Source organism: Macaca nemestrina, chromosome 5 (assembly GCF_043159975.1).
Source record: "Macaca nemestrina isolate mMacNem1 chromosome 5, mMacNem.hap1, whole genome shotgun sequence".
In the NCBI taxonomy this organism is placed as follows: Eukaryota; Metazoa; Chordata; class Mammalia; order Primates; family Cercopithecidae; genus Macaca; species Macaca nemestrina.
In genome coordinates, this window is record NC_092129.1 from 172,163,095 (window position 1) to 172,185,608 (window position 22,514).

General features: G+C 38.2%; 1 long non-coding RNA gene across 6 annotated transcripts in view; it reads right to left on the minus strand.

Moving 5' to 3' along the window:
• Nucleotides 1-22,143, minus strand: part of LOC105482432 (uncharacterized) — a 60,901-nt gene extending 38,758 nt beyond the window's left edge. For 4 of the 6 annotated variants that reach the window (XR_011624029.1, XR_987595.2, XR_011624027.1 and 1 more), the window contains exons 1-3: nt 22,056-22,143; nt 9,822-9,905; nt 7,281-7,348 (exon numbers count right to left, since the gene is read on the minus strand). This is a non-coding gene — a long non-coding RNA (uncharacterized lncRNA). The remainder of the gene's footprint in view (nt 1-7,280; nt 7,349-9,821; nt 9,906-22,055) is intronic. The other 2 variants (XR_011624028.1, XR_987594.2) reach the window with 2 other exon arrangements.
• Nucleotides 22,144-22,514: the final 371 nt, after the last annotated feature.

Sequence of the window (22,514 nt, forward strand, 5' to 3'; positions counted from 1 at the left end):
AGCTGTCTCTGGACATATCAATTTCCTTTTGATGGCTGATAGAAAATCCAGAGTAGGGCATTAGCCAGGCAAGCCAGGGTCAGGGACTGGGCCTCAAAGAGCTGGAAATAGAGCAGGGCATGCAGCTCAAGACAGCCAGGAGCTCTGGGGGAAAGTCCTAACCAAGTTAGTAGTGAATACTGAAATCCAGTCAGAAATCAGAATCCAAGTACTAGATCCAGAATCTAAGAGGCTAGAAAAGGGACCAAAATATGAGATGAAGGCAAAGGGCAGGAGCTTGGAAGCATAGAAATGGAATAGAGCAGCTAGAAGCCAAACACAGACAGGGACAACGTGATTGCTTCAAATGCCACTGTCTGTCTGAGGGAGTCGAGGTAGAAAGAGATGTGGCCTCTGCCTCCTTGTGAAAGAAAAGGGCACCTACAGAACGGATCACTGACCATATTGACAAAGGAGCATTTGATGTCATCAAGGGACAAGGCCCACAGTAATATTTGCTTCTGACTGTTCTGGTCCCATGCAAGCAGTCAGCTCTTTTGCAGTCTGTCATGTGAGCATGTAGAATTCATAGACAGCACATTGCCTCATATTGTGACTGCCCTTTACCATGGCTGAGCTAGCCAAGCTCCTTTCTTCTCCTACACTAAATCCCATCTGCTCTGATCTACTCCTGCAGTTCTCTCCCTTCTCTCTCCTCCATCATTTCCCCCTTCTTCTGGGTTATTTTGCATTATTTCTGTTGCCTAACAAAAGCCTTCTCTTGACCTCCCTTCACACCACTCGCCCCATTTGTTTGCTCCCGTTGGCAGCAAAACTCTTTGAGTTATTGTTACTCTCTGTCTTTCATTCCTCCCCCTAGTTCCCTCTTTAGCCCATCTGTTGTCATTTAAATGTGTCTCTAAACAAGCATGTGCAGGAAACTCAATCTCAATGCAACTGTATTGAGAGGTGAGGCTTAAAGGGAAGAGTGTAAGTCGTGAGGACTCCATTCTTATGAATGGATTAATGCCAATCATAAAAAGGGCTTGGGGCTGCAAGTTCAATCTCTCTCTTGCCTGCTCTCACCCTCTTGTCTTCCACCATAGGATGATGCGGCAAGAAGGCCCTCACCAAATGCCAGTACATTGATATTGAACTTTCCAGCCTCCAGAACTGTGAGAAATACATTCTTTTCTTTATAAATCTGCCGATCTGTGGCATTCTGTTGTAACAACACAAAACAGACAAAGATACCATCCGAATAGGATTTCATTCCCAGTCCCCCTCTTACTGAGGTCATCAGTGACCTCTACATTGTGAAATACATTGGTTGGCTCTCAGGCTTCATTTGACTCTGCGAATCACTCCACATTCTTACACATTCCTCACCTGCTGTTCAGGACTCCACACTCATTACCCTGGGGAGGGCACCAAGCCATTCATGAGGGATCCACCCCCATGACCCAAACACCTCCCACTAGGTCTGATCTCAAGATCACATTTCAACATGAGATTCAGAGAGACTAACATCCAAACTATATCACACTCCTTGATATTTACCCAAGTCAGTTGAAAACATGTCAACACAAAAACCTACATAGGATGCTTCTAGCAGCTTTATTCATAATTGTTAAACTTGGAAGCAACTTAGATGGTCTTTGGTTCAGGATAAATGAACTGTGGAACAACCAGACAATGGAGTATTTTTCACAGCTAAAAAGAAATAAGCCATCAAGTCACTAAAAGACATGAAAGAAACTTAAATGCATATTACTAAGTGAAAGAAACTGTATTAGGGTTCTCCAGAGAGACAACAAACAGGTGATAGACTGATAATAGATTTGATGGATGGGATAGATAGATAGGTAATAGATTTGATGAATGGAATAGATAGATTAGATGGATAGATTAGATTGATTAGATATATAGATAGATAAATAGATTAGATGGATTAGAGAGAGAGATAGAGAGGCAGATTCGATGGATGGGATGGATAGATGGATGAATAGATAATGGATTATATGAATGGGATAGACAGATAGACAGACAGACAGACAGCTAGATAGATAATAGGGGATTTACTATGAAAATTGCCTTGCATAATTATGGTGACTGAGAAATCCCACAATAGGCCATTTATAAGTTGGAGAACTAGGGAAGCTGATAGCATGGCTCAGTCCAGGTCCAAAGGCCTCAGAACCAAGGAATTTGATGCATAACTCTGTTAGATGCCAAAGGCCTGAGAAACTGAAGGGTTGCTGGTACAAGTCCCTAAGTCTAAAGCTTATAGAACCTGGAGTTCTGATGTCCAAGGGCAGGAGGAGGAGGGTGCCCCAGCTCCAGGAGAGATAGAGAGAGACAGAGAGAGAATTCACCTTTCCTCTGCCTGCTTGTCCTATCTAAGCACTGCCCTCATTGGTGAGGGCAGATCTTCCTTAGTCTACTGATTCAAATGCCAACCTCTTCTGGAAACATCTTCACGGACACACCCAGAAATAATGCTTTATCAGCTATCTGAGTATCCCTTAATCCAGTTGAGTTGATAGCTAAAATTAACCATCACAGAAACCAATTGGAAATGGCTGCATACTGTATGATTCCAACTCCATGGCATTCTGAAAAAGTAAAACTATGGAGACAGTAAAAATTTCTGTGGTTACCAGAGGTTGGTGGGGGAGAAAAGGATGAATAGGTGGACCACATAGGATTCTTCTTAGGGTGATGAAACTATTCCATATGATACTACAATGCTAGATACATGTCATTAAACTTGTCAAAAAACACAGAATGTACAAAACCAGGAGGGAACCTTGATGAAAACTGTTGACTCCGGGTGATAATGGTGTGTCATCACAGGCTCATTGACTGTAAAAAATGTACCACTCAGGTGGCGGATGCTGAAAATGGTGGACACTGAGCATGTGTCGGGGCAGAGGGTCTATAGGAACTCTGTGTGCCCGCTGCTCAATTTTGCTAAAAACTTAAAACTGCTCTAGAAAATAAAGTTCATGTTTAATAAATAAATGAATAAATATAGTATGTTTTTTTTAAAGTCTCCAGACACTGCCAAATGTCACCTGAGGCCAAACTTGCCCCGGGTCGAGAATCACTGAATAAATTTTAGGCAAGTTATACAAACAGCAGTTATAAATAGTGACGCGGTGATAAAGGAGACAGTAGGTGATGTGATCAAGAGTTAAGAGAGTCAGTTTATGCAGCATAGTAGCTAACCCTCATTTAAGGCAGGAAATATTTAAGCTGAGGCTTGAATTCTAGAAGGAGTTAGCCATAGGGATAGAGAGAAGATATCCAGGCAAAGGGAGGAAACTTGCAAGGCTTTGAGGCAGGATGGTGACTGGGACAGCTGAGGTGCTCCCTGTAGAATAGTGACAAGTAGGGCAGCAGGAGATCAGGCCAGAGAGGTGCCTTCTGAGTCACATCAGGCTGCGCCATTTCCAGGCATGATAGGGGACTGGAAATTTAAACAGAATGATGGCCAGCCCCAGAGGGTGTTAAATAAAGAATGTCATAATCTTACTCACTTAAAAAAAATGAGGGATTTAACATTGAAACCTTGACATGATGATCAATTTTGTGTGTCTACTTGGCTAGGCTGTAGTGCCTAGCTTTTGGGGCAAACACTAATCTAGATCCTTCTACAAAAATTATTATTATTTTGAGATGGAGTTTCACTCTTGTTGCCCAGGCTGGAGTGCAATGGCGCAATCTCGGCTCACTGCAACCTTCACCTCCTGGGTTCAAGCGATTCTCCTGCCTCACCCTCCCGAGTAGCTGGGATTACAGGTGTGCTCCACCACACCCGGCTAATTTTTTTTTTCTTGTACTTTTAGTGGAGATAGGGTTTCACCATGTTGGCCAGGCTGGTCTCGAACGACTGACCTCAGGTGATCTGCCCTCCTCTGCCTCCTGAAGAGCTGGGATTACAGGCATGAACCACTGCACCCGGCCTATGAAAATTATTTTGTAGATGTGGTTACTATCTACAATCAGGTGACTCTGTGTAAGGGAGATTGCTCTCAGTAACGTGGGTGGGCCTTACCTAATTGGTTGAAGGCCTGAAGAGGAAAAATGAGGCTTCCTAGAGAGGAAGGAATTCTGCCTAAGACTCTAATATAGAAATTCTGTCTGAGTTTCCAACATCTGGGCCTGCCCTGCATATTTTGAACCTGCCAGCCCTCCCAATTGTGTGAGGCAATTCCTGAAATTAAATCTCTTAAGGTATATTGTTGGTTCTGTTTCTCTGGTGAGCCCTGACTGATGCACTTGGCTGCAAAGAAATTGTGGCCAATGATTAGATTTGATAAGTCCTTCAAGGACAAGGCCTGTGGCTTATTAAGCCATGAAATTTCACCTCTTCTCTTAGCAGCTTGGATAGATGAAGCTGACATTGAGGCCTGGATCCTGGGAAGGCCTGGAGGGCTAATATTTGGCAGCTAGAGAAATTGTGTAACCTAAATGCTCAGAGTTCAGAGACTTTGTGAGACTTTGAGACTCAACCCTGCATTCTGGGGCCATGTCTCTTTGTCATCCACTGCTCTGATGTGGAGCGTTGTATATCACAAGGGATCAAGAGGGAGCCAACTCCCAACTCTACGCCTGGTCCACAAAAGAGATCAGCAAATCTGCAGCACCGTGCACTCATTCAAAATCCGGTTCTTTCAATGGGTTGCTGGCCCAGTTATTTTTTCCACTGAGGCTGCATTTACCTTAGGCATACAATCATTTATTCACCCTGCCCATCTTTCAACATATTTCTGCGGCACCTGCTGCTTGTAAGGTTCTATTCTAGGTCCTCAGGATCAGAGTAAACAGAAGCGAAGCCCTACCCTTATGAAGCTTTCATTCTAGTGGGGGTGACAGGTAGAAAAGAGGCAAACCAAAAAAACAAACGAAATGATTGCAAGTTGTGGCAAGCACTGTAAGGGAACCAAAAAAAAAGGGCGAGAAGGGAGTGGTTACAGTGTGGTTAGAGAAGGTGTCTTCAATTCACAAGTTGAAATCTGGAAAACAGGGAGAGGTTTGACCACGTGCAGGGTGGAGGAAGCATTCCAGGCAGAGGGTGCAGGGTTAGAAAGGCTCCAAGGGAAGAAGCAGCTTCTCACTGTGAAGGATCTTGTGGACATAAATGAAGACCAAGCAAATGAGAAAAACAAAGGCTATTTATTCCAAGCTTGTGATAGCAGGGAGTCGGCTACCATCACTTGAGTTTTGGCAGAGGCTCAAAGGCAGGCAGAGGAGTGGGGAAGCTTTCATAGTGGAGAAAAGGGAAGGCTCTGAAAGTGTGCTGATCGGAAGCTGTTGGCGTGGGAAGCTGGAGGCAGCTCACTGGAAGTGGGGCATCTATGGGATGGGTTACAGGTGCACACCTGGCTTTCTCTGGTTGTTCCTCTGTTGGAAGTAGGGACAACAATTAGGGAAGCTGTCAGTTACTCATCAGTCAAGTCCTGGCCACTTTGGTCCTGTTATTGAGGGGTTCTTTTTTGGCTTCCTGGATCAGTTTCTAGAGACAGTGGTTTGGCTTCCTACAAGTCTAGCTTCTAGAGAGCAGGCTGGCTTCCTGGGCTGGTTCCTCCGGATAATGAACTGGCTTCCTGGGCTGCTTCCTCCGGACAATGGGCTGGCTTCCTGGGCTGCTTCCTCCGGACAATGGGCTGGCTTCCTGGGCTGGTTCCTCTGGATAGTGGGCTGGCTTCCTGGCCTGGTTGCTGCAGGCTGTGGGTTAGAGTTCTGTTTTTTGTTTTTTGTTTTTTGTTTTTTTTGAGACGGAGTCTCGCTCTGTCACCCAGGCTGGAGTGCAGTGGCACGATCTCTGTTCACTGCAAGCTCTGCCTCCCGGGTTCATGCCATTCTCCTGCCTCAGCCTCCAAGTAGCTGGGACTACAGGCGCCCGCCACCATGCCTGGCTAATTTTTTTGTATTTTTAGTAGAGACAGGGTTTTACCGTGTTTGCCAGGATAGTCTCAATCTCCTGACCTTGTGATCCACCCGCCTTGGCCTCCCAAAGTGCTGAGATTACAGGCGTGAGCCACCGTGCCTGGCCCAGAGTTCTATTTTTATTTATGGTCTGGCCATTGTCCATTCGTATAGTCAGATTCTCAAATCTGAACGCACACCTCTGTGTCGGGGAGTCTGAAGGTCTGGGGAGAGGGGCACTTGATGAGGCTGGAGAGAAGGCAGGGGCCCGATCATACCAAACCTTACAAACCGGTTACAAGTCAGGGCTGGAGTTCCTTCTCATATAATGGAGAGCTACTGAAGGGTTTTGAATAGAGGAGGGACCTAACTGGATTTGTGTTTTAAAAGGAACACTTTTGCTGCTGGGTGCCTTATGAATTTGAGAGGCAGAGACGGCAGAGAACAGTCATGAGGTTGTTGCAAGAGTGCAGACATAAGACAACGGTAGCTTAGACTAAGGTGATGGTATCTCAGCTGCACAGGTGATTTGTGACCGGGAATTTTTTCCGAGCAGTTAATCATTTGGATGTAATTTAGCTACCTGTCTCTCTCCTATAGGGGGTGATTGAGCTGCATGTTGACTTGATAGTTCTATTTTGTATTATGAATGAATAAGTTGGCATTGCAGTGCACACATAAATCTGTCATGAGTTTATTTAGTATGAGCCAGTTGCTAATCACCATGGGTGCATTTACAAAATTATCATTAGATCCAATCAGAGCAGCACAGACACGGTGGCCACATTGTGTTCCTACCACACTGTTTGTGCAGCGAGAGGGCCCTGTATCTATCCCTATATCATCATTTGTATCTTGAAATCACACAAATAATAGTTATTCCTACTAACCTTCTTCTTGCTAGGCATTTATATCACTTCAGCATAGTTCTGGGTCCGATTATTCTGGCTTGTTTACTTTTTCATTCACTGAACACCTACTACATGCCAGGTACAAGGCTCAGCACTGGGAATATAATAGTAGACAAGACAGACACAGTTCCTGCCTCCCTTCAGTCTATATGGGAAAGTGGGGGTTGGGGAAGGGGTCTACATTAAACAAGCATACACTCAAGTGAATATATAATTATACATGTCTGTAAGTGCTATAAAGGAAAAGATCAGAGATCAAAATGATGGAAGTGGGGCTACTTTTTAGATTGCGTGATCAGGGAAGCAGTCATTGGTAAATATTTAAATTGAGGCATGAATGATGAGAAGGAATCAATGCAGAACAAATTTGGGGAAAGTGGGCATGAAGTCTCTGAGGAGGGAAGCGGAGAGAGAAAGGAAGCAGCCCTGGCTTGGTAAGTAAGGAGAGCAACTTACGAAGAAGGTGGAGAATGAATGTGTCTGGGCGAGAACTGCTGTCTTGAGGGTCAGCGCGGCACAATTCCCTTAAATAGAAATGGACAAGGCTATTTAAATTTTTAAAAGATCGCTGTGGTTGTTATATGGATGGGCTGGAGGGAAAGAAGTGAAGGCTGAGAGAAAGTTGTGAGGTCATGGTGGTTGTCCTGGTGAGACGTGTTGGTGGTAGGAGCAGGTATTGAAGGTAGAACTCCGTAGAAGGATTTGAGAGATGTTTTGGAAGTTGAATTAATGGAGATGTGAGGGAGAGGGAAGGGAAATAGAAAATATGATCCCCAGTTTCTGGTTTGAGCAATGGGTGGATGGCTGGAGAATTCTGTTTCTAGACTTCTCACATGGGTTTTCTTACGGAATTCAAAGACTTGCTTTTAAATGGTGTGATCATAGCTTCATCATCATCCGCTACTTCTCAAGTATTTCCTCTAGTTTTTGTTAGTTTTGTAGACTTACTCTGTGATTTTCACGTTACTTAATAGTTTATTTACACCTGGCTTTGTAGAACTGATCTCTTGCTTCTTAATTTAGTCTAATATTTACTTCCATGTGTACAAGAAATGCATTCACATAATTAAATTTGTTTTGCTTTTACCATTGCAATTTAGTGAACTCTAGGAGTGTGGTTGCCTGAATCCACACCACCATATGAACAGTTAAGCTATTAAAGGGAGCTGTGTGGACCACTGGCCTCTTCCTCCCTTCTTTGCCTTCCAACATAAAATTATATAGATATTCCTTCCATCAATTTACCTGACCTATAGCTCAAGGAACTGTGTTCATTCACATTTTCAAGCTTTACCAGAAGAACCTATTCCTTAATTTAATCTTAGATTAAATCTAAGATTAGTTTAATCCTAGATTAAATCAAGGAATACGTATTTTTGGTTGCATATTCTACTTTTAGCCCATTTTTTCCCCTTTTAAGGTTGACCTTAAAAGTTGAACCGAACAGCTATATTTACATAAAGCTGCTCTAAATCATATAGAAGCTTATTTTTTACTTTACATTTTTAGTTCCATGTATCATAAATGAATATATTCCCAATGTAAAAATTCAAACCAAGAATTATATGAAACAAATCTAAATTAAAATATGTAAATTCTCCTTTGTCTCTATATATGTATGCGTGCAAATATATGCATGTAATCATACTCTATCAACTGATATGCAACTTGTTTGTTACACACACAGCAAAATATATTGAAGATCTTTCCATAGCTATACATGTAATACTATCTCTTTCTTTTTTTAATAACTGAAAAGTATGTCAATGCCTGGATGTTCTATAGCTTTTTATTAGCCATTCTCCTTTTAAAGAATATTAATGCTGTTTCCAGTATCTTGCTGTTACAAACAGCTCAAATGATCTTTCCCATACATGCTTCTTTTGTACACATCTGAGCATTTTTGATAGATTCATAGAAATTAAGTTCTTTGGTCAAAAGTTATGTGCATCTTATCTACACCAACAATCTGTGTGAGTTTTTGATTTCATGTTCATACAACTGTCAACCCTGAATATGAATAATCGAAACATTTTTGCCAATTTAGTGAAAGCATCTGTGTTGTTTTAATTTGTATTTATTTCTTTATTAAGGATATATATATTTGATTATATACATTTACCATTGCCTTTTTGTTTAGTAAATTGCCAATTTGTATTTTTTCCCCATTTTTCTGTTGAGTTGTCTTTTTATTTATAGAAACTTTTTATTTATTTTATATTCTAATTGATCTTTATATACATTAAAATGCTGTCAGTCTGTTCCACATCTTCTAATTTGTATATTTTATCATGTAAACATTTAAAAATTTTATGAAATTACATTTTTTCAGTTTTTCTCCTTAGACCTTGCAGGTTTTTTAATGCTAGGTAGAAAACTCTTTCCCAACTTAAGATGATAAAAAACCATCCTCTAGCTATTATTAAAAAGTCAGAAAACAACAATGCTGGAAAGGCTGCGGAGAAAAGGGGACATTTATTCACTGGTGGTGAGAATGTAAATTAATTCAGCCACCATGAAAAGCAGTTTGGAGATTTCTCAAAGAACTTGAAACAGAACTTTCATTCTATCCAGCATTCCCATGACTTAGTATACATCCAAAATAAAATAACTTGTTCTACCAAAAAGACATATGCACTCATATGTTCATTACAGCACTGTTCATAATAGCAAAGACGTGGAATCAATGTAGGTACCCATCAGTGGTGGACTGAATAAAGAAAATGTGGTAATAGACATCATGGAATACTATGCAGCCATGAAAAATGTATGAAATAATGTCCTTTGCAGCAACATGGATGCAGCTGGAGGCCATTATCCTAAGCAAGCTAAATCAGGAAAAGAAAACAAAATACTGCATGCTCTCACTTATAAGTGGGAGCTAAACATTGGGTACTTGGGGACATAATGATGGCAACAAGAGACACTGAGGACTAATAGAGGAGGGAGGGTGGGGGGAAAGGTGAAAAACTAGCTGTTGGATACTATGCTCATTACCTGGGTGATGAAATCAGTTGAACTCCAAACCTCAGCATCACACAATACACCCAGGTAAGAAATCTGCACATGAACCCCCAGAATCTGAAATAAAAGTTGAAATTATCAAAGAAAGTCCTTCCGTGTTTTATCTTAATACTTTTTATAGATTAAGAAACGACTTAGCTCTTTATTACATTGGATATTTATTTTTGTACGTGGAGTTGGTTGGAGATCAGATTCCTGTTTCCAAAACATGTGGGCATTTAAATATCTGTTGAATAAATAAATGAGCTTAATTTTTTCCCAAAGGATTCAGATTATGCCAATACCATTTATTGAATAGCAAACCATTTCTTCACTACATGAAATTATCCTCAATATCCTCTACTAAATTCCCAGAGAGAGATAAGTCTGTTTCTGGCCCTTCATCATGTTCCATTGATACCTGCTTGTGCTCCTATGTTACCATTTTAATAGCTGTAGATTTCAAGTATGCTCTGGTATTTGCTAGGGCCAGTTATTAAAATTCCTTTAGCTATTCTTACATATTTTATCTTCCATATGAACTTCAGAATCCATTTATGAAGCCCTATATAATTTGGTGAAGATTTTAAAGTTGGAATTACATCAAATTTATAGATAATTTGACATCTGTTTTATCTTAATTACTCTTGTTGTCATAAGACCACCATTATAATTAGAGATGTTTGATTCTCATTTCTGGAAAAATAAGAATGCTTGTCTTAATATTAGTGCTTAAGAATTGCTTAAAATAACTGGAAGTGTGTGTGTGTGTGTGTGTGTGTGTGTGTGTCTTGTGCGTCGTTAGATGTCTCTTAGCATGGTGCCTAGCAGAGAGAAGTCATTCAATCATTACTTGTGAAATAAATGTTATTATCGATTAAAATCTGCAAATTATTACAACTCAGTCTTTTTTGCAGCTTTTAAAATTGAAATAATTTTAGGCTTAGAAAACAGTTGCAAAAATATTCCAGAAAGTTCCTGCCTATCTTCACCTACCTTCCACTTATGTAAACATCCTATATAACCACAACACAATTACGGAAAGGAGGAGATCAACACTGATGTGACACAACTAATTGCTTCACAAACCTTCACACTTCACCAGTCTGTTTCACTAATGTCTGTTTGGATCTTGGACTGTATGATATTTAATTGTCATATCTCCTAATCTCCTTTAATCTGTGACAAGTTCTCCTTGTTTCATCGCGGCCTTGATATTTTTGAAGAGTGCTGGTGGGTCATTTTGTAAACTGTCCCTTATTTTACAGTTGTTTGTTATTTTCTCAGCATTAGATTGAGATGATGCATTTCTGGTATGAATGCAGGAGTGATATTGCGTCCTCAGTGTAACATACCAAGACATACATGATGCTGCCGTCTTATAACTGATGATGTTAACTTTCAATACTGTATAAAGGTGGTTTTTGCTGTGTTTCTTCAGAGTAAAATTAGGATGTTCTCTTTTTAATTAATAAATATCTTGTGGGGAGATATTTTAATGCTACGCAAATATGCATCTCAGTTTCTTTTCATGGTCTCGCCCAATAATTTTATCATTCTGGGGTTGTTCTTGTGTTTGCCTAATGGTCATTTTGTGTGTCCCTCATTTCTTTTATGTTTGTGAAATGAAGTTCCATTGTAAGGAAGAGTATTTTTTTCTTCCCTATTGATTGATTGATATAAGTATAGATTTTAGATATTTACTTTATTTGATGGGTTATAATCTGATGTTATCATTGTTTATTTTGTCACTCAAATTGTTCCAGCTTTGGCCATTGGGAATTCTTACAAATTGGCTCCTCTGTTCTTTTGACATGGTTCTATCATTTTTCAAATGTGTCTTTATTTTTTGGCACCACAAGATGTTCTGGGCTCATCTTATATCTTCCCTGCCAGAGCACTGAAATCAATAATTTCTCCAAGAAGTCTTTATTCTTTTTATCAGGGAATCATATTTAGAACCAATATCTTGGCTCTAGGTATGCTAATTGCTACTGGGTTGTCATTGTTTCTAGGTTTTTTTCAGCAGACAGAGCTAGGAAATATATGTTTCTATATTAATCTGTGCATAGGCACATATCTATATATCTTTGCTTATCTGTATATATATACATATGTACATATGCATATATACATATGCAAATATATGTGTATATATGCATATGTACGTGGAGCATGAATTCATACTAATACCTTTAGTTTTAATACCATACCACACAGTTCATTCTATTCTCCCCACTTTCGTTATTTGTAACTTCTTTTCTCCAAAAGTGAAAAACCCATCATTGTCCACATTATATTTACATATTTGTTCAATCCCAGCATAAACTTAAGTAGTATTATGGACTTTTTTATTTAAAAAAACCCTCGGGTATTATTTGATATAATTCCTTTATTTTACAAATGAGAAAATCCAGGCCTGCAGTGATTAAGCCACCAGAGGGAAGAAATAAATTACCAGAAGAATTATAAATGTCAGGATTTTAAATTTTAATATTGTATATATTTTACAGGAGAGTTTAGAAAAGACAGGAAGTGTAATGTCAGGTCACTGCTGAGAAGAGGCATTAATTTATTTTTTTCCTCTACCGTTGCTATTTAACTGAAGCCATTCTAGTTAACACAGTAAGGCATTTGGTCAGCATGGCTTGTATGAATAAAATAGCTAAAGGTCAGAAAAATTAGACACCCTACTCACGTGGTGTTAAAACAGCCTCTGGAAAATGGAAGAACCAGTGTTCCATTATCATGTCTAATTTCCACAATTATAAATACAGTTTAATCCACAGAGGTCACTGAGGTTTTCAGATCTGGTTACATGAAGTAGATGTAAAGCAGGGATTTTATTTCTTCTTTCTCTTATAACTATTATCAGCATCTTCTCTTTCATGACTCTATTTCAGTCACAGCAATTGAAAATTGTAAAGGTGAGATGAAGAGTATGCCTCCTGGAATACTCTTTTTTCCAACCTCTTTTTGGACAACCTCCAACTGTCCATTTTTCCAACCTTAAAATGGACAGTTACATGTCATGTTGAAAACCCTTCAACATGGGTTTCAACTTTAAATCCCTTCAGTGTCTCATCTCTCCTCTGCTATGGAGATTTGGGATCCTGTTTTAATGATGCATTAGGATTCGGATTTTCTTTGAGGCTGGAGGAGAGGAAGAGTGTATGCTCACTAAAAAGTGGGCTATGGAAAGAGGTGCTCATGAAGCATCTGGGAATTGAAAACGTGAAACTTGTTTCCCCGTAAAACAATGGCACATGTGATGATCAGGCTCTACTAACTGTTAATAACACAACGTATATATCTTGTGGGTTGAAACTTAAATTCCACATATATTGTTATTGCTGTGGGAAAATGTTTCCAAATAATCAACTTGGAATTCAACTCATAATTGGTGACACCCTGTTGAGTTTATGTACCTACAGAATTTCAGCAATTCTATTTTACTGTATTTATAATTTGTTATTCCTAAATCTTTTTTTTTTTTTTTTTTGGAAATAGAATCTCACTGTCACCCAGGATGGAGTGCAGTGGCATGAGCTTGGCTCACTGCAACTTCTACCTCCTGTGTTCAAGCAATTCTTCTGGCCTCAGCCTCCTGAGTAGCTGGGATTACAGGCACCAGACACTGCACCTGGCTAGTTTTTGTATTTTTTAGTAGAGATGGGGTTTCTGCCATGTTGGCCAAGCTGGTCTTGAACTTCAGACCTCAGGTGATACACCCACCTTGGCCTCCCAAAGTGCTGGGATTACAGGTGTGAGCCCCCACGCCCAGCCAAATTCCTAAATCTTAACTCAAATTCTAGACACATTTTTTTTTTCTTTTGTCTTGGCTAGAACAAGACCTAGGAAATGGTAAACTGGATCACTGCCTTGAGTTTTGGGAGCTCTGCAAAGCTGGTAGAAGAGCCTAGCTATTTCCAAGGAAAGTTAAAAAGACCTCATGCGTCTACAGTAGTCTCACTGATAATCCTCATCTTCTTCAAATCAACTACTTCTCCCCAGTTTCAGACTTGCATAGTTACCCTTCCGAATTTTTTCTCCGTCATTTTGCATTTGATATATTTTTAACTTCATGTCATCTGTAATGAAATATTTAAGTGGAGATGAGTATATGGTATTATTGTAACCAAGACTACACTCTGGGGATATGAGTTAGTCATGAATTTTTATCCTGATTCAAGATATTTATAAACATCAAAATTAGAGATGTGGAAAATATGATCTTGCTTTGTGTGTTTTAAAGAACTGGAAATTATTTCCGAGTTGTTTGATTGAAAAGGAGATCTATAAAATTGCCACCTCACAAAACATTGAAGGGTTTACTGCTTAATTACAAAATAAAAATTCTTACCATGGAACAAGTAGTAATCTCTTTAAAAGGGGTCTTCATATTGCAGAAGACATTATAATAAATCCTCTTTAGAAAATATACTGATTTTTTATGGTTGGTATTTTACTGAATCCCTTTTCTTATTTGTCAAGGACAAAAATAGTTCTCAGAGGATGTTTTCTTTCTTTCAGTCCAAAAAAGTAAAAATGTTTATAACCAAACAAGTGAGCTTGAGACAAAAACAAAAGCAAAAACAAAACAAAACAAAAACCCCAGATGCTGTTATTTTGAGGAATGCACCAAGGGGAATTGTGGAGGGTTGTGAAGAACTGATTTATACTTGTATGTTTGCAATAATAATTGAACAAAAAATTATACTCCAAATCGATTATATTTTGTGTGTTTTCTGTTTTCAAATGTGTTAAGATGAGAAAGTTTCTCTTTAAATTTACGAGGATTTTGAATGCTTAAATTGTTCCCATGACTCACATTAATACCAAGTGGCCTCATGGTGAGAAAAGAATAGTTCCTAGAGTGTCTAAATGACATTCTGAAATTGGTCCTATCAATTTTACTATGTCACTACTCTTCTCATTTTTTATCTATTTCACATTTGAAACAGGAAATGAAGTTATGGTAAAAAACATTTGTAAAAACCAGTCTACCTGTTGAGGATGAGTGTAGACCCTTGAAAAGCTAGAGCTGGCAGGGCACAGGTCATTGAAAATATTCAGGAAGACAACATGGATAATATTTCCAGTCTTTAAGGGAAAAAGATTTTGCCCTAGGAAAAAATCAAGATACTGGAATGAGAAGTCAGGTAACATTTTACTTTGTTACCAAAGAATCTTACATAGAGCATTTCTTAGAAAGTTTCTCTCAGAAACAGACCTAAGTGACTGACCCCTCCACAATTTATATTAAAAAGGACTTGCTAAGATTCTAAGATATTTCAAGTAAAATGTAACTCATTATCATAATTTTTCTGTATTTTACAACAGTGCTACCTACAAATATGATTAAACATGCAGGGCTAAAATAATCTATGGGTAGTGGATCTTGATATATGTCCCCCAAACTCAAATTCATAGGTTGAAGCCCTAGCCCCCAATGTGACTGTATTTGGAGATAGGGCTTTTAGGATGTAGTGAAGGTTAAATGTGGTTATAAGGGTGGGGTCCTAGTCTGATAGGATTGGTAGCCTTATAAGAAGAGGAATAGAAAGAGTTATTTCTCTCTCTTTGCCATGTGAGAACTCAGTAAGAAGATGGCCATTTGCAAGCCAGGAAGAGAGCCCTCACCAGAAACTGAATCAGCCAGAACCTTAATCTTATACTTTCAGGCTCCAGAACAGTGAGAAATAAGTTTCTCTTAAGCCACACAGTCTACAGTATTCTGGTGTGACTACTTGAGCAGATGAATGTAACTTCTTTAGCAATATTTCCAATAAGTAGCCAGAACTTGTGATTTAAACTATTTCTGACCCAGCTTCTATATGTCCATATGCAATTCACAGTTCACAGTGTAAGGACCAAACTGTGATGCAGGCTGAGTTGGCTTTTGGAACCATGAAGCTCCAAGCTTTCTAACTTTTACTTTCGTGATGTTTCACCTCAGCTTGATTTCAAGCTACATTTTACCTGAAATATCAAATAAGGGTCTGTTACCAACAAGTTTCCACTTGAGGACAAGTAGTCTCTCAGCATTGTTCTTGCTTTAAGTCTCTTAAATTCAAATTTTTAATGAAAGGCTAACAAAATGGTGGTTGTAATTGTTTTTGGTTGTTGTTTTTATAAAGGTGGGTTGTTTTACCATTTGTTATCATGGAAATCATACCACTTTTTCAGGAAGGACTTAAAGGCTAATCTCATGAGTTGTTTTAGAGTGATGTGGAGACTGAGGTATCAGAAGATAGAGGGCTTATTTCCATGTGCAGCTCTGCTCTGCTCTTTCTGGAATAATAATCTTTGGGCTGGTCCAGCTGGATTTATTATAAGCCTATTAACAGGAATGACGAGAGTGTTGAGGTATTGCTCAATGTTTTGTCTGTTTATTTTTGAGTTCCAGCCTCAGGATTAAGAGACTGCTTTACCTTGTATAAGTGTTTCCTCAATGCCAGATTTTTTTTTCTCCTTTTCTTTCCCCAAGCACCAAGACCAGCTGTCTTCTTTTACACTCTTTTCTTCCTCTGCCTCCTAAGGCTCAGATTCCAGCAATTAAAAATTCATTATTTACTGTCTCCTCTCTCTTTACAGCATGGAGTTATTGCTATAGATGTCAGAGGCAATTTTTCAGTGATTGGATCATCCATTGCTTCGGGCCCATTGATATCCAGTGTCTTGGTCTGTTTGGGCTGCTATAATAAAATACTTTATTTAGGCTGAGCAATTTATAAACAACAGAAATGTAGTCTTCACAGTTCTGGAGGCTGAGAAGTTCAAGATCAAGGTGCTGGCAGATTCAGTGTCGGGCGAGTGCCCAGTCCTTGTAGACGGTGCCCTCTATGTGTGTTCACATAGTGGAAGAGACAAATAGGTTCTCTCAGGCCTCTTTTATAAGGGCATTGTTGCCATGAATGAGGGCAGAGCCCTCATGACCTAATCACCCCCCAAAGACCCCACCTCTTAATGCTATCACCTTAGGAGTTGGGTTTCAGCATAGCAATTTGGGGGGGGACACCAACATTCAGGCCATGGCATCCAGGACACAAGAGAATAACCTTCCTGGATGGTACTGAACAATGATGTTCTAGTGAGCGAAGAGTAAGCCTTGTACGTGTCTCTAGATCCAGTTTTATGGTCCATGGCTTGTGGGAAATATTTGTTAACTGACTGGTTAGGTAACTGATGCATGAACAAAAGTAAATGGGTGGGAAACAGCTAGGTGCTGCCTAACAGCCTCAGCAGTGAGGTGGAAATTGGACAGAAGAAAATAAGCTCAGTAAATATGAAGAACCATAAAAACCAACATTCCTGGAACATAGGGCATTGTGGGTAAACAGGAGCTCCCAGAATTCTCTATAAAATTATGTAGGACTCCAGGTTATTTTCTGGGGAATGTGGCTATGTATAGATGTGTGCAAATACCAATGTATGGATCACACTGCGCAGAACATAAGAGATATGAGTTACAAAAACCACCCCAACCGTGAGAAGAGATAAGCTACAAAGTGTGTTTTGAATCTGTAAGAGTTATATTGATTGTAACCACTTAATTCTCTAGTAATCATGAAGCATAATGTCATCTATGTAAAGCGGTAATTCTATTGTGAATGATAGAATACTAAATTACATTGAGCAATACGTGCTTTTTATTGTGTATTATGCAGGTAGCAGGGTTTGGTGCCACAAATTCAAAAATCTATGTGGATATGATCACTGACAAGTCTCCTATGCCACAATGCCTGACACATAATAGGTCTTACTAAATATTTATTGTTGAATGAAGTTGTAGGCAATTACGCAGAAATCTTCAACTATGGAATTTTAGTAGCATTGAGCCACTTGTGTTCTCTCTTAATATCTGACAAAATCACTTGGAAAACATTTGCATTAAGATAGGTACATTTTTCAATAAGATTTTTATTTTTGTTCAATTTTTGTCTCTTTGGCCAACCTAAGACAGGAATTTGATTATTATCAATAGTGATCCAAAGGAGTTGGAGATTTAAAAATATGTACTGTGTATTTTTGCGGTGAGAGAAAATTCGATAGCCTTTTTAATTTATTTTTTTCCAGCTTGATTAAAGTATGCTTGACAAAAAATATTTGTATATATTTAAGATGTACAACATGATGTTTTGGTGTACACATACATTGTGAAATGATTACGACAATCAAACTAATGAACATATTCATCATCTCACATAGTTACGCTTTTTTGTGTGTGTGTTGAGAACACTAAATATGAACTCTCTTAGGAAATTTCAGATATACAATACATTATTATTAACTATAGTGACCAGGCTGTACATTATTACATTTCCCGGTACTTACTCATTGTGCATAACAAAACCTTAACACACTTTGACCAACATCGCCACATTTGTCCCAACCCCCAGTTCTTGGTAACCAACATTTCACTCTGCTTTTATGAATCTGACTTTTTTAGATTCCATATATAAGTGAAACCGTGCAGTATTTTTCTTTCTGTGTCTGGCTTATTTCACTTAAAGTAATAACGTCCTTCATGTTCATCCCATGTTGTTCCAAATGGCAGGATTTCTATCTTTTCTTTAAGCCAGAATAATACTGTATTATATGTATATATACATATATGTATACAACAACTTATTTTTAATTTAAATCAGAGAACAAATATAACGAATAGCCGACTAAGTGAAAGGTGCATACAAGATAATTTCTGTGCTCAAATCCAAGTCTGGGTAAAAAAGACATAAAAACAGTCATGTGTCACTTAACGGAAGCGAATACGTTCTAAGAAATATGCCACTGGGCAATTCTGTCATTGTGCAAACATCATAGAGTGTACTTATATAAGTCTAGATGGTAGAGTCTACTACACACCTAGGCTAGATGGTACAGCTTATTTCTCCTGGGCTACAAAGATGTTGCACAATATGTTGCTATACTGAATAGGATAGGCAGTTGTAATCGGTGTTAAGTATGTGTGCATCAAAACATACTAAACATAGAAATCATGTGTTGTGTTATGACATTATAACGGCTATGATGTCACTGGGTGATAGGAATTTCTTAGTTCCATTGTAATCTTATGAGACAATAGTCATATATGTGGTCCATCATTGATCAAAGCATTGTTATGCAGCACGTGAATGTATACGAAAAATGACTGCTAAACACAAAGGGCGAGGGGTTCAGATTAGAGAGCTGGACCTAGATCACATCTGAATCAAAGCAGTGGAAGACCAATACTAAGCTAGAAAAGTAGCATTGTAAACAGGAACAGAGAACACGGATGTGAACTCTAAAGGCGCAGCATCAGGTCACAAAATTTACCACCTCCTTTCTCCTAGTGAATGACTTCCCTCACTGCACTCCACAGAGAGAATAGCTTTCACGCAGGAGGTCCTGCAACTTCCCACCCATTCGAACCATTCTGAGTTCCAAATACAATGATTATAAGCAATCCATTCCTAGGTAATAGTACACATTTTTTTTAATTTCACAGATAAAGAAAATAAATTCTATAAGCATGAAAGCAGAAGAAAAAACCTAGGTAATGGTAACATACTATCTTTGGTTTCTCAATAGGATGTGTGTGTGTGCATGTGCGTGTGCGTGTGTGCGTGTGTATGTGTGTAAAGAGATTTATTATAAGAAATTGAGTCAGTGGACTGGAGAATCAGGAGAGCCAATGGTTTAAGTTCCAGTATGAACTGAAGACTGGCAGGTGTGAGTCCCAGGAAGAGACGTACTTTAGTTCAAGTACAAAGGCAGGAAAAAACCACTGTCTCAGTTTAGAGGCCACCACACAGGAGGAATTCTCTCCATTACTCAGGGAAATTTTGGGGGTTCCAATCAGGCCATCAAGTGATTGGATAAGGCTCACCCACAAAAGGAAGTGTAAATTTTGCAACAAGTCAGTTTAGTGATTTAAATGTTAATTGAATCCAAAATCCCCCTCACAGAAACACCCAGAATAAGAGTTGACCAAATAAATGGGTAGTCTGTGGCCCAGTCAAGTTGACACATAAAATTAACCATCACACATACAAAGGCTAGCGTCAGACTTTGTCTCCATTATTCTGTATATCAAACAACAATAGTCACACATTTGTGAGGGAAAAGATTGCAGTCTAAGAATTCTGTATCCTGCAAAGTGTTATTCACATGTGATAGCAACAGAAGGGATATTGTATATATGTAAAGGCTCAGAAAGTACCCCTGAATGCATCCTAAAAAATTTACTCAAAGATATATGATAGCCAACTAAGACACATGTAAAATCCAATAACTCAGCAGTTTGAAATACAGGGTAAACAAGCACTGTGAATAACTATTACAGATAAGTGGTTAACAATCTTAGTGGTTTTCAGAAAGACTGAACAGCAAAAAAAAAAAAAAAAAAAGGCACTAAATCCTCAAAATATGACCAAATAAACATTGCTCAGAAAGACCTAAAATGCTATTTAATATTATATATAATAAAATTAGAATTAAAAAATTGTTACCTGTCAAATAGGAAAATTTTAAATATGAATAAGATCTAAATGTTGTGAAACAATACCTCTCATTCCGCTTGTGAGTATTTTTTTGAAAAGCCATTTGACAAAATGAATTAAAAGTCATAAAACATGTTCAAATCTTTTTACTCAACATTTCCATTTTAGCAATTTATCTCAAGGAATTAATGAGAAGTATGCACAAAGATGTCAATGTGAAGACGAAAAATTAGAACCAAACCAACTAGCCGATAATACAGAAATGGTTATTTAAAATGGTCCATTCATATAAGATGTTATGCAGCCCTTACAAGTGATATTTTGAAGACTAATTAATGATCTCATACAACACTTGCTCTACATTATATGAAAAAGGCAAAATAAAGGTCTCAATTTTGTTAAACGTATTTAATGAGAGAGAGTTTGAAGACTGGAGGGCTAAATACCAATATGTTGCCAGTCCTTAGACATAGGAAATATAATTAAAATTATTTAATTCTTCTTCCTTGCATTTGTATATATTCCTCAACAATTTTTCATTGGACTTTTATTTAAAAATACTTTTATTTAAAAAATCAAATTTTATTTAACAAAGATTATTTCTTAGAATGTCCATTAAAAACTTACTTTATTAAAAAATCTAACAATCTCTTTTAATAAAAGCAAATAGTTTGTCTCACCGATAAGCCTACAAAGAAAGAGAATATTTACACTGCTACTGAGGCAAGAGAGAAAGGTGTAAATAACCAAAATTTTTGTGGAATTACATTTAGAAATTAGTAAAACATAGTTTTAAAAGAATTTACTCATTTTGACATAGCAATTCCCTTCCTTCCTTCCTTCCTTCCTTCCTTCCTTCCTTCCTTCCTTCCTTCCTTCCTTCCTTCCTTCCTTCCTTCCTTCCTTCCTTCCTTAGACAGGGTCTCACTCTGTCATTTAGGCTGGAGTGCAGTGCTGCGATCACGGCTCACTGTAGCCTCAAATTCCCCGGGCTCAGGTGATTCTCTCACCTCAGCCCCCTAAGTAGCTGGGACTACAGGTAAACTCCACCACATCTGGCTAATTTTGCCTTTTTTTTTTTTTTTTTTTTTTGTAGAGATTGGGTTTGCCATGTTGCCCAGGCTGGTCTCGAACTTCTGGGCTCAAGTGATCCTCCTACCTTAGCCTCCCAAAGTGCTAGGATTACAGACATGAGTCACTGCACCCAGCCTGAACTCTGTCTTAAAGGCATAAAAATGGACTTTTGCTTAAAAAGATTTTTATACATGGATGCTTATGCAAAGCATTTGGAACAACCTAATTGTTAGCAGTAAAGGAAAGGTTAAACAAAATTAGTAGAGTCATTTGTTGTAATATTGGTCACGCATTAGAAATCATGTTGGCAAAAAGTATTCAATGATGCTGGAAGATACAGTATAATAGTAAGTAAAAAATGTAGAATATGCAAATTGAAGTAGGATAAAAATGTATAAATATGTAAATAATGGAAGAAAATACTCCAGAATATATTTGGTAATTCTCTCTAGATAGTGATAATATAAAAGCTTTTAAAAAATATTATACTATTTTTAAAACATATATATATATAAACATAAAAGCGATAATCCTTTTATTTTACTCTCAATGGCTTAAAAGATTCTCCAGATTCCTTAACATGACACACAGGTCTATTTCCAATCTATGTTCTAAATACCTCCAGTCTCATTCCCCATCACCACTGAATATTACCCAGTACTCTTACCAAGCTGGTATATTTACAGCTCTCTGAGAAGTTGGGTTCTTCTCTTGCATGACTTTGGGCTAAATTGCTTTGCTTCCAAGAATAACCTTCACCCTTTTTCAACCCATTCTGGTTAATGGTTAAATAAAAACATCAAACATCAGATTAAGTTTCACCTTCTAGGGAGGCCTTCTGGATCTTTCCACAGAAGGGAGGTAAAGTAACCTTACTCTCTGATCTAATATTACCATTTACATTCCTTTTATAGCACTTGTCACACTGTCTTAAGATTAGTTATTTGTCTGCTTCTTTCTCTCATGTGTAAAAGCCTTGAAAAAGTAGCATAAAGATTTTTTGTAGGTACTGTGGATACTCAACTATAGGCACTCAATTAAATAGTTTTTAATTAATGGATATCTGATTACACACACTTTAAATTCCTAAAAACATAATCACCCATCAAATTAATCACCAATGAAA